Source organism: Cariama cristata, unplaced genomic scaffold (assembly GCF_000690535.1).
Source record: "Cariama cristata isolate BGI_N322 unplaced genomic scaffold, ASM69053v1 scaffold12845, whole genome shotgun sequence".
Taxonomy (NCBI): Eukaryota; Metazoa; Chordata; class Aves; order Cariamiformes; family Cariamidae; genus Cariama; species Cariama cristata.
The window spans coordinates 1-11,666 of NW_009618186.1; positions in this window are offsets into that span (position 1 = coordinate 1).

The window sequence follows — 11,666 nt, forward strand, 5'->3', positions numbered from 1 at the left end:
CGACCCTTCTGCAGCGAAGAATTCCCACCCGGCGAGGCTGAGGGCTGCCGTAAGCCAGCCAGTTTTAGCACCTTTCACACCTACTGCAGCCCAAATTCCTGACGACACCATGGAGACTGATGAACGCTGTGGTGGATTCAGACACCAGGACCGTGAGGAGGATGGGGGAGCAAGCGGTGGGAGGGTGAACACGGGTGGCTCGTGCCCTCGGCTCGGGGCTGGAGAAGGCAGCTCCCCCTGTCCTCCCTTACAGCCACCTGAAAGGGACTAGTGGAGAATTAATTACTGCCTTGGAAGCGGCAACGGCGGAACCAGCAGGTCCCAGCAAACAGAACAGCCGACACAACACAGCAAAAGTGCTGCTGTGTTTTTTGGAGGATAACGACAAATTGGTATTATCGTTCTGGTTTTTTTATGTCCTTCCTAATCAGTGTGTGCTACCCCTCAGTTTTTAACATCGCGTCAATGCAGAAAGCTGGGGAGAGGAGGGCCTTGGTCACAAACCTACAACTCGGGGAACAAGTTGGCATAAGGCTACAAAGTGCACCAGAGAGAACCAACTCTCTCGGAGTTTATTTTAAAAATAGCTGTGATGAAGTGTGACAGGTCGAGCCTTTCATCCAGCTCACTCCATTGTTCTCTTATTAGAGCTAATCATCTGACCTGCCCCCTCCTGAGTGAACGGGAGCTGCTTTCGAGGAAGGGGGAGCTCCCACTGCTGACTCTGTGAGTAGCTCTCGGGTAGAACCAAGGGTTTGATTTAGTACCCAGAAGACTGAGAATCAAACGTCCAGTTTTTCTTAAGGCCTTACCCTGGAATCCAGGGGTCGGAGCTCTGTGCGCCTTCCTGGTTAAGCCATTAAAGACCCAGTCCCAGTTTGTACGAGATGGGGAAATCACTTCTTGTCCCCAGTCACCGTTGCCTTGGGCCCTCGCCAACCAGCACGTGCCGTTCAGGGGTTTTTTAATTTATTCTGTCTTACCAGACTGGACAATACGCAATGCCTTTAATTAATTCCCCCCAGCACCACATTAGTTTTTATTAACTGCTAATCTCCTTAGCAGTTGTACAAAGGTCAGTTTAAACCTCTATTGCACTTTTATAAACCAGCCTTCCAACTCTTTTAAAGTAAGCATTTTCTTAGTGTTTTGGGGTTTGTTTTAAACAATAGGACCAGCATTTTCAGGCGATTGTTATCCTAGTTTGAAGGTATAATCCAGACAGTGTTGGATGAGTAACACCTGCACACCTGCAAGTCCTCTCACAGAGCAGGACAGGGTTTCATACAGACCGGCACAGGCTAAATGCTGAGCTGGTGTCTCCTGTAATGGCACAGGATAAATGAACAGGGGACAGGGATGAGACAGGAGCAAGGAGACCCTCGTGCTGTGTAACAGCAGCACTCGGCCATGGAGAGGAAGAAAGTTTTTGGCTGCTTTCCCCTTGCTCATCACCTTACCTTGTAGGAGAGGAGTTCCTGAACATGGAACTGTGCAGGACCGATGCCCTGAGCAGCTCTGTTAACAGGTAATGCTTTCTAAACTATTACCTTTGCCTAAACTGGCACGGAGAACAGCGTGATCTTTGTAGGCGTACAGGGAGAAAGCCATACTTTTCTTTTTAAACCCCAAAGCAAGCAGTGCCGAGTGTTCCAGAGAAGAAACATTTAGTATTGGAGACTCAGCACAAATGACACCTGTGAGCAGGTGGGACTTGAACCAGCAGTGAAACCAAAGTCAAAGCTACCGCAAACTGTGAATGCTGTGCTGGAGGGGGGAGCCTCTGCCCTGGCCCGGGGATGCTGCAGGAGCAGGACGCGCTGCGCTCGTTTAGACCAGACGAGGTTTAGGGAGTACCCACGCGGCGGCATGCTTGGGGTATGTTATTTATTCACCCTGCCTGCGTACCGCAGGGAAGGTTTTTGTTTTGTGGCAGGGCTCTTTCTTCCCCCCAGTGCAGCACCTTCCTTTTCTGCCACAAGCTGTGACTTGACTGCCTGCTGTCTTTTGTAGTTTTCATTAAATAAAATATAAGCTTGGTCTGCGCGTTCTCAGTGTGCTCCTTGGCGAGCCTAGCCAAAAGCCGATGCCCACAGAGGTCCTTGCAGTAAGCTGGGCTGCGTGTCTGGTTCTGCTTTCCACCCATCCCTCTGCCCTGTCTCAAGCACCTTCACCAGCTGTGTTAACCAGCAAAAACGCCAGCAGAAAAGTTCTGCACGCAGTAATGAACACGCCATACCTTTATACCACGACAACCATACCTCTGTACCACGACAACCACACCTCAGGTTTTTTTCCCCCAGCTTTGAGCCTATGTGCCTGGTTTCTTGCCCATAAGCCGGATGACACACACAAAACCATGATCGAACCTGCTTTTCAAAACCTCTGCAGATCTATATGATCAACGTCAAAAAGTATACATTAACAGGGTTAATTCTAAAAGATGAAGTTGGTGCTGAAAGGCCCGTCTGGGTCCTGTGCTCCCAGTTGGGGTGCAAGATGCCATACTGGGATGGGAACAGTCAATCTGGAGCCTGCCTGCTCTCCCAGGACGTGCTGCTGCTTCCCTCTGGGAGCACCGGCCCTTTCCGCACGCCTGTTCCAGTGCCGGAGCGATGAGAAGGGAACAAACGCTGGTGGCTTGGCTGCAGCAGGTTAAAAGCCCCACTTACCTTTGCGTTCCCGTCATCGTTAAGAGCGGACCTTCCTGCCCCAAAGAAGAAGCTGCAAACTACAGGAAGAAGCTGCTGTTGCAACAGGACCACGCTTGTTACGGAAAGAGAGCGTTCTTGATAGCGAGAGCTGTGCAAATTCCCTTCTCACTGGCAGAACAGAGTCTGAGGCTTTTAACCTCCTTCCCCTCGCTGCCTGGACAAGTAACGAGATGGACACGCTGCACATCGAGGTGACAGCAGTAACGGGAACAATCGTTTTGCCCAGCTGAGTTTCAGAGATGACGACTCTCCCATTTCCGTGCCTGCCCATCTGGAGCGTGCATAGCATGCGTGCTACAGACACCCGTGTGTGCCACCTGCAGCTAAACTCACCGCTGCGGAGCCTGTACCTGTTCTGCCACACACCAGTTACTGGCGAGAATGTGCCGGATTCACATCACAGATCTGACGTGTTTAGGGCTCGTTTTGTGAGGATTGTTGTTTTGGGGAACATTCAGTCCCTGTAAAACTCCAGAGAACGTTTACAGAGTATTTTCAAAGAGCTCTTACAGTGCCTCATCTTGACGCAGTAAGGAAGGTCGCTTCCCCGCTCTCTCTGGGCACGAGCACAGCACAGCTCCCCATCCCGGGCTCCGGCCCTCGGCAGGGACCTGAGGGCAGATTTGGGTGAGCAGTGCCAGCATCCCTTCCCCTGCAGGATCCACGGCCCGGGTGAGGCACACCTTGCACGCCCACGCTCCTTTGGCTGCTGCCTTACTTCAGGCCAGATCTCCAGATGCCTGAAGCTACCACCACTTCGTAAACAAAGCTGTAATTACATCCGAAATCCCCTACGGTAAGCGGCCACAGAATTGTTGTGTCCTTCAAGAAGCTTTCCTGGCAGACACCGCTGCTACACGCAGATGCTCAGATTCTGAATGAGAACCAAAACATAAACCAAACCTTAAATCACCTACGGAAACAGCAAAGCGATTCAGAGTCACCCCCAGCTGCCCCTGCACCTCCCATTCATAAACCACTACCAAGAGGAAATGTGTCACTGCCAAAGCAAGTCACCCAGGCACCGTCACACGTCAGGATGAAGGCGCCTTTCTGCAGAGCAGCGTTCGCCAGAGCGTGTCAGATAACAAACCTGACTCAGTATCGCTACTTACGGTGGGGGTGTGAAGAGTTCATTTACACAGTTGCGCAAGTGAAGAAACTTCTGTGGTCAGAGAACCGACCAAGACACAAGAAAAGAGCAGGGGGTACAGTAATACCACGGTTGGTTTACCACATTGCAGGTTTCTGACAAAATTTGCTGAGACATCAAAGAAACGCCCAGAAGCAATGAACAGCAACCAGCACCGGGATGACAGAAAGGTCTTGCAGAGCACCCACAGGCTCCCTCCAGACATCACCGACACCAAGTGCCTTCAGATGCTTACAAAGCCTTTGTATTGTGGGGTTGCCTCTATGCAGGGTGTTGGGTTTTTTGCCAATTGGCTTTAGTCCTTTCAATTCAATTTGAACAGTACTTACAGTTCAATTCTTTAAGAATGCAGAAAAATGCACTTGGATCAAGTGATGCGTTAACTCCTGGCAGGTCTCAGCAGCTCCCTCGTTCTTCCTCAGCAAGGCGTGCAACTTGAATCCCAAGGGTGACCAAGCTATGGTCATGGCAAACAGAACTTACTCGAATCTTCTGAGCAATTTGGGGAAAAAAAGCAAAAAAAAGCTTTTATTCCCAATTCACCTATCGAGATGGGAATCTAAGAACAATAGCTCCAAACTGGATTAACGCTTTGCCAGAGGAATTTGGTTTGCCTCAAAAGACAACACAGGCAAGTTTAAAACAGCCATCACGGCAGCAGCAAAGGGTGCTTCATTGCTCAGCGCAGCCCGACGGTCACACTTCAGCTTTCCTCCTGTTGGGTGCAGGCCACCACGGACACGAAGACAGAGCCACCCTAAGTGGCCTTCCAGCTCTGAATCCGCAGTCCCCGAGACACATGGGGGGGGTGCCGGGGGCAGCAGCAGCTTGGAGAAGGGGGGCAGCTGCCCCAGACGTATGGGGGTGTTACGGGGACATCACACTTGAAAGACAGATACACAGGGTGTTAACAGAGGGAAACTGGAATAACAGCGAGGGTTGTGAATGAGGACACAGGACTTTGTTGTTCCAGCGACTGTAACTGGCATACAAAACATGTTTTTAACAGATGTTTGTTAAACAAGTCAGTTTTGTTTTTATTAAACCCAACTTTGGTACAAGTAGGTCATTCCTGAGATTCATTTACAAGGTTGTTTTAAAACAAAGATAAACTGGGGCCTCTCCCTGTTCCTGTGTGAAGTTAGACTGGGACACAGACAGCACACTTTTTTTTTTTCTTCCCTTTGTTTTTGTTTTTATAAACAAGTATTTGTGTAAGGGGAAGTCGGTCCGTTACAAACACAGAACTCACAACCAGGAACACCGAGTGTTCAGCTTTAACCCGTTTCCCCTCCATTAACATATAACATTTAGTCGTCCTTTAAAATGGTTCCCAGTAGGATGTGCCGGAGTTCGGACTGGCCGGGCAGGGTGACCCATCCCGGTCCCCGAAGCAGCGAGCGGGGAGGTGGGCAGGGAGCTCGGGGAAGGGGATAAGTTGGGAGGCACGGGTGTGCAGCCCGAGGAAAACTAAACAAATGAAGGTTGGGGGATTTGGGTTATGAAACTCGTAAGTCTACAGAAAAGCGCTATGCGGAAGAGTTACCGCTAAGGAACGTGAGACCAGCTGCAAGGTTAGGGACGTTAGAGGTTCCTCCGTTACAGCCCAAACCAGAGCGAGGAGAGGACACAGGGAAGCCCCGTCAGAGCGGCAGCTCAACAGCAAGCTGACGGCTCCCCTCGCACTAACCCAGCTTTGCCCCTCGTCTCTCTGGGGGTTCGGTCAGCATTAACTGCTTCGGATGGGAATCTCTCCCCCAGAGGTTAGTGTTTTGGTTTTAGTGCAAGCCATGCAGCAGCCTTAATTAGCAGTTTATCTTTTGGCAGGTATCTTAGATTTCAACTTTACCAAGAAACCTGATCAAGCAAACTTTTCCCAATCAAAAGACACGGTGCATCTTAGTCCTTGCTATATAATCTCTTCTGTGCAATATATTGCAAGCTTAAAGGTGAAAGCACCAATTAATTTCTTCTGCATGAGATGTTTTGGCCTTAATAAATCTTCTAATTAACATGTCTTCCTGATGTTATGGAGCACGCACTGGGAAGACTAAAAAAGCTACAGAAAGAACAAAAGAGAATCAGTATTTAAGTTTCAGTTATTTACATTAAGTAAAGACAGCATGAAAGGTCAAAGTACAAATCTAACGTATGCTGCCTGAGAGTGTGCGGGGCTGGGTACAGACATTTGAATTGAAACCATCGCAACTTGGAGAAGCTCTCACGGCTGCCAAGATCTTGTTTGGAACTGGTAATCAGAGGATTGATTTAAAATTTTAATGAGGAAAGACTGCTGATGGAGAATATCTGAGAAGTCACGTGCTGCAGAGACGCGGGATGGGGAGAGGTGCGGAGCCGCCTCCAGCCCGGCCAGAACCGCAGCCACCACCGACCGACCGACGGCACAGCCCGGGCCGGCTCTCCCAGCCGGCAGAGCCGGTGGCTTTGCACCATCCTTGCCTCGCAGGTTACATCCCCCACAGCTGCGCCATTCTCTGTATCCAACGGCCTAGGCCAAGGAGACACGGCTGGGTTTGGGTTGTCTCCTGAACGGAAAGCATCGGCACGTCCCAGGGCCTCGGTCACCAGGCTTCAGCCCTGGAACTGCGCAACACGGACAGAACCTACCTCACTGCTGAACTGCTTCTGTAACGACACTTTGCGTTTCTCGTTCTCTTGCAAGCATTTCTAGGAGCTTTGCACAAGTATTAACGAATGATCCTAACGTTGCTCCTATGGAAAAATACTTGCCGATGCACGTCATCCTGCATCACCCATCTTTAAAATAATCAGCCACTCTACCCTAGTTTCCCCATTAGTTTTTATGTACCTGAACGCACTTTCTCTTCTGTGGTCTCCTAGAAGATTTGGCTTTAAAAAGTATCAGGATGGAAAAGGTTGTAAAACATTTCACATAAACCGCTTGCTATCAACTGCTAAGTCCCCATTAAAGGTTATCCTTCAAAAATTGTAACAGGCTCAAGTGACAACTCTAACCCAGCGCAGGCTCAGCCTTTCCCCTGCACTTTGCTGGCGATCGCTACAGGCAGTACGGCTCCAGCTCCAACCACCGCTCCGGCCAGCTCTCTGTGGGGGGACGGACGGTGTCCGTACAGCACGGCACCGCAGCCGGGGTAACCATCCCGGCCCCCTCAGAAGGTGGGATGCGAACAGGCAGCACGTAAGATGACCAGAACTGCCCCCTGCCTTTGAAGCAAGCTGTGCATGAAATGCAAAAGGCAGAGGTCTCGCACACAAGTGAACTCCTGCAGCAACAGCATGTGTCTAAAAAGATTTCAGAAGCAGCCAGGATCACCGACTTGGTTGTTCTTGACACTGGGGATGCAGAAAAAGCTCTCATCAGAAGCACCACTGCAGCAAACACTCTGCATCAGCCAAACTCCATGTGGTTGGTTTTGTCTTAAGCGCAGCGTCGATCTCAGTTCAATACCAAATAAAACCCAGAGAGACCCTAAATTAACGGAACAGAACTTCATACATAGCAAAGGCCCACAGAACAGACACCAAGGACAGGCTTCAGGTAAAGCTTCAGCAGCAGCTCTCTCTGAAAAAAGAACCCCAAACTAAGGCTGTGCTCTTTTTTTGGCCTTGATCTAAGTGTATGATGTGCTGCTCCAGAAAAAGCATACAGCTTTGAAGCACCGTTAGGAAACCTTCGCCTCTGCTCCCTTTTCATCCTACCCTTAAAGCACCTCTTTGGGCATCATTACATCAGCAAAACACCCGCTGAGTCGCCAGATCCCACAAAGATGTGCCAACAAGCTCGAAGGCTACTTTTGCCCAAACAGGGATGGCATTTGAATTACTATCTTAGAATATCTCCCCAGACTACAGGTGAGGTGCTTTTCTGCATACTGTATGATTAGCTAATTGTTAATTACTTAGCTAATTTTATATTTGAATGTTCCCAATAGTCAGAAGACATCCTGTAACTTGAGCTTTCAATCATTACTCATTATTTCAACAGAGATCCACTAGAAAACACCGGAAATTCACCACTAAATAAATGACACCACAAAAACTCAAAATACATGTGAGATTTAATAACAGAAAAAGAAGTACAAAGTGAGTGGAAAGAAATGAAAGTAAAAAAAAAACCACAACAAAAAATCACAAAAACCCCACACCCAACACATTCAGAATGACAAAGCGAATGGATGCAGCACAGCCCGGGGTGGGGAGCGCCTGCTGACCCCCGGGCATGTCCCCAAGGCGCCTTCACGTGCTCCGAGCCAACCACCCCACCTCCAGCCCCAGGGCACCCACCACAGGCGGAAGCCTACGGAGCTTAGAGCCTCACAAAACACATTTTAAATTAGAAAGCAGACAACATACATGATGGTAAATGTTTAAATGATAAAAAAAAATTGATAGTTTTTCCCATTAATACCAACCTTTTATGGATAAATGTATAAAACAGCTGGAAGATGTGTAACTGAACAGTTTCAGTCATTGCTGAAGTTTTTTTTCTTTCACTTCTTCTAGCCTACAAGATGTAAATCTTCGGACTGGAGTGAAATTAGCATCACCACGTACTTGTAACTTGTTAAATAACAATAAGATACAGAACTACCCTATATACCACATACTTAAATCTGGTCTCAGCCAAAAGGAAAAATCAAGTACCAGAGAAAAAATAAAATAAAATGACTGAGTCCCATTGGGGAGATTATGACGTTGACTGCTCTAAAGAACAAGTAGCTACAAGGAAAAGGTATGTCTTTCACAATGTAAAGGCAATGTAGTATAATAATCATCATTAAAATATTGTTACATACATTCTGAATGTCTCCATCAGAAAAAGCCAGAAATTTCCCCACAATGCCCATGGATTTGAAGGTTTTTACTCTTTCGTTGCTATCACCATTATTCTTAACTACCTGTTATTCTAGGAAAAAAGAATTGATCTCTGATGAGCCAGGGCAGATAGAAATCATTTGCATAGATCTTGCTGGCTGCAGCACGAGATCGGGAGAAAACTATTGACTGGAAAAGCGATGGCGAGGCAGCTGTTTGCATATCCAAGATCATCAGTTATTGTTTTATCCCAGCCTGCGTAGCACTGGCCTTGAGAAGCAAAACAATGAACGAAACGGCGCTCCTTACTCCTGCAACTACCGCACCAGAGCTTCTCTCATTAGCAAAAACCCAAATCCTGCCCCTGATTTCCTACATGATTGGACTGTAGTCAGCGGGGAGCTGGAATTGTCTTCTTGCATGCAACAATAGGTTGGGTTCCTTGTACATTTCTCCGAGAAAAACACATTAAAACCCTCCTAACATTTGACAGTTACTCTTTAAAATACACCTAACCTGGAGGCACAGCCTTAAAAATTAAGCGTTCAGCTTTCAGCAGACTCCTAACTAGCGCACGTAATTGGTACTCTTTGAAAAATGGCCTGTTCTAAAAGGTACCTGGGAGATCTTCATGAGGTTCTTTCTTACAAGCATCAAGTAACACTGAAATGATTTTCAGTACATCCATATAAAAGGCTGACGCCCGTATGAAAACAGTTTAACACCTGAGCATGTATTTAGAAAGAAAAAAAGAGGAAAAAAAAAGCTGCTTTAATGGGATATGCAAGTTAAAGAACCTCATCCTATAATCCAGCAAAACGCTACCCTCAAACAGACCTGTAACGGCTCAGCTGCGAGGCCGCGCACCTCCATCTGCAAGTCGAATAAGGAACTTGCTGACAGCTTAAAGACAAGTCTTTAAGGGAGGGGGGGATATCAGAAAAATCCTGTAACATTAATAACTAAATAAAAATGCACACACTCACAACCAACACTTAGCCAGCCAGTGTTTTTATAAACTCTAAAGACACTATGTGGGGGTTAATATAAAATACTTGCTTTCTTTTAACCTGTTATCTGTTGGATGGATGGAATTGGGTCCAACTATTTTTCCATGACAACATAGCTAGTAAGTCTCTATTCAGTTATCATCCTCCCTTATCACAAAATGGTTTGAATGGCAAAAAAAATAACATTGATCCCAATTAGTCCTCTAAGCTCAGTTGCCCAGGAAAACAAGGCTGTGATTTCCAGGCAGGAGGAGTGTTAAAGGAAGCACCTTCAAAGAGGAACAGAGCCTATCAGCATAAATACAGTGCATAGCTCAAGATCAGGGGATTCTCCTTATTAGGCACACAATAAGTTTAAGGTTAAAAAGTAAAAGTAAAGATGACCGCTTAAATAGTTTTTCCACAGCAGTAAAATACACTGGTAAATGACAACTGAAAAGTTACACAAATCCTATAGTTCCACATTATACAACAAACTCTTACGAAAAACCTTTCTATATAAATGTTCTACTTTAGCAGTAAAGAAAATTCAAAACATTGTCCCATTAATTTTATTAACACCTCTCTCTCTCTCCCCATATATATATATATATATATAATAAATGATGTAAAAAGTGTTTAGAGTAATTCAGGATTAAAATATATAATTACTGGAATAAGATTCCCAGGGAAGAAAGTCTAAGCATTGTGTTTTTCTACCCATTCTAAAAACTTACTCAAATTGAGGATTTAGTTAGAAAAATAAATGTTTCAGCATTTTTCATACCACTCCTCACATTTGTGCATGTACAGGGTAAGGTAGATGAGCCTCAAGCAGTCACCTTAGCCAATTAAAAAAGAAACCTAGAAAGCAATTATTTAGCTGGTGGGTAAGAGGAGTTCAGACAAACAGTTATGGTCGCTTCATACACAGCTGCTCAATCACTGGGTTTAGAACAAAACATCTTACTTTAAGGATTAGTTGACTTTGTTTCACAAAATGTACATGGTAAGGTTACTTCCTTAAAACTTCCTGATAAGTTCTGTACAGATAACAGCGAGTCGTTACACTGCAACCACCGAAGATGCTCATTTTCTCTTTCACTTTGGTCCACTCACACAATGTTATGAGAAGGGTCACAGGGTGGGAAACTCAAGCAACTTAACACATGAAAGCACCAAGTCCACTCTTGGCCTGAAAGTCTGTGTGTGATTAACTGAAAGAAACAAAACATAAAAAAGCATGAATTAAAGTTATGAAAATTAAACAAAAGCCGAATGTAGCGAAATATGTTAAAAAAAGGAAGAGAAGGGGAAACGCTGCTCAGGCATCTGAAGACTCACAGAGGAGAGCAACCTCCTGCACGCGGAGCCCTGCGCCAGAGCACAACCCGCTCGGCAGCGGCAAGCGCAAAAGAGAACGTCAGCACAAACACTTTTATTTCCCCTCGACACCTGCAATTCTTCCATCTCTGTTTTTTACTGACTAAAGCTACTAAAAACATCGTGTTGAAACAGGAGATGATAAAAGGTTCAACTAGCTCTCCTAAAAACTGAAACAAGAAAAACCACTGCCTCCCCAAGCTCACGATATATTCCCAGTTCCTGCAAGGTCCCAACATCTTGCCCATAAACCCGGGATACTCCTCCACTCGCATCCCCATCCCGGGGGGAGCTGCGGGGGCTCTCCCGGCAGCGATGCTCCCCCAGCATCCTCGGGGTCCCGTTTCTCTTGCACCGCCCCGGGTGGGTGCCCGGCCCCGTGCAAGCAGAGCACAAACCTCCAGCTAATATCACATCTGCTCCGTTCAGCATCAGCTCCTTGCCGACCAACGCCGCGGGCACAGCCCGAACTGTGCGCTCTGCCAGGGGAAGCTTTGCTGGCGGTCCTGGGGGAGGACGCTGCCTGCCACCAGCTCCCCAAATCCCAGCTGCCCTCCAGTCTGGTTTGGTTGAAAGCTCTTGGTAAGAAAGCTGGGAAAGACATTCCTG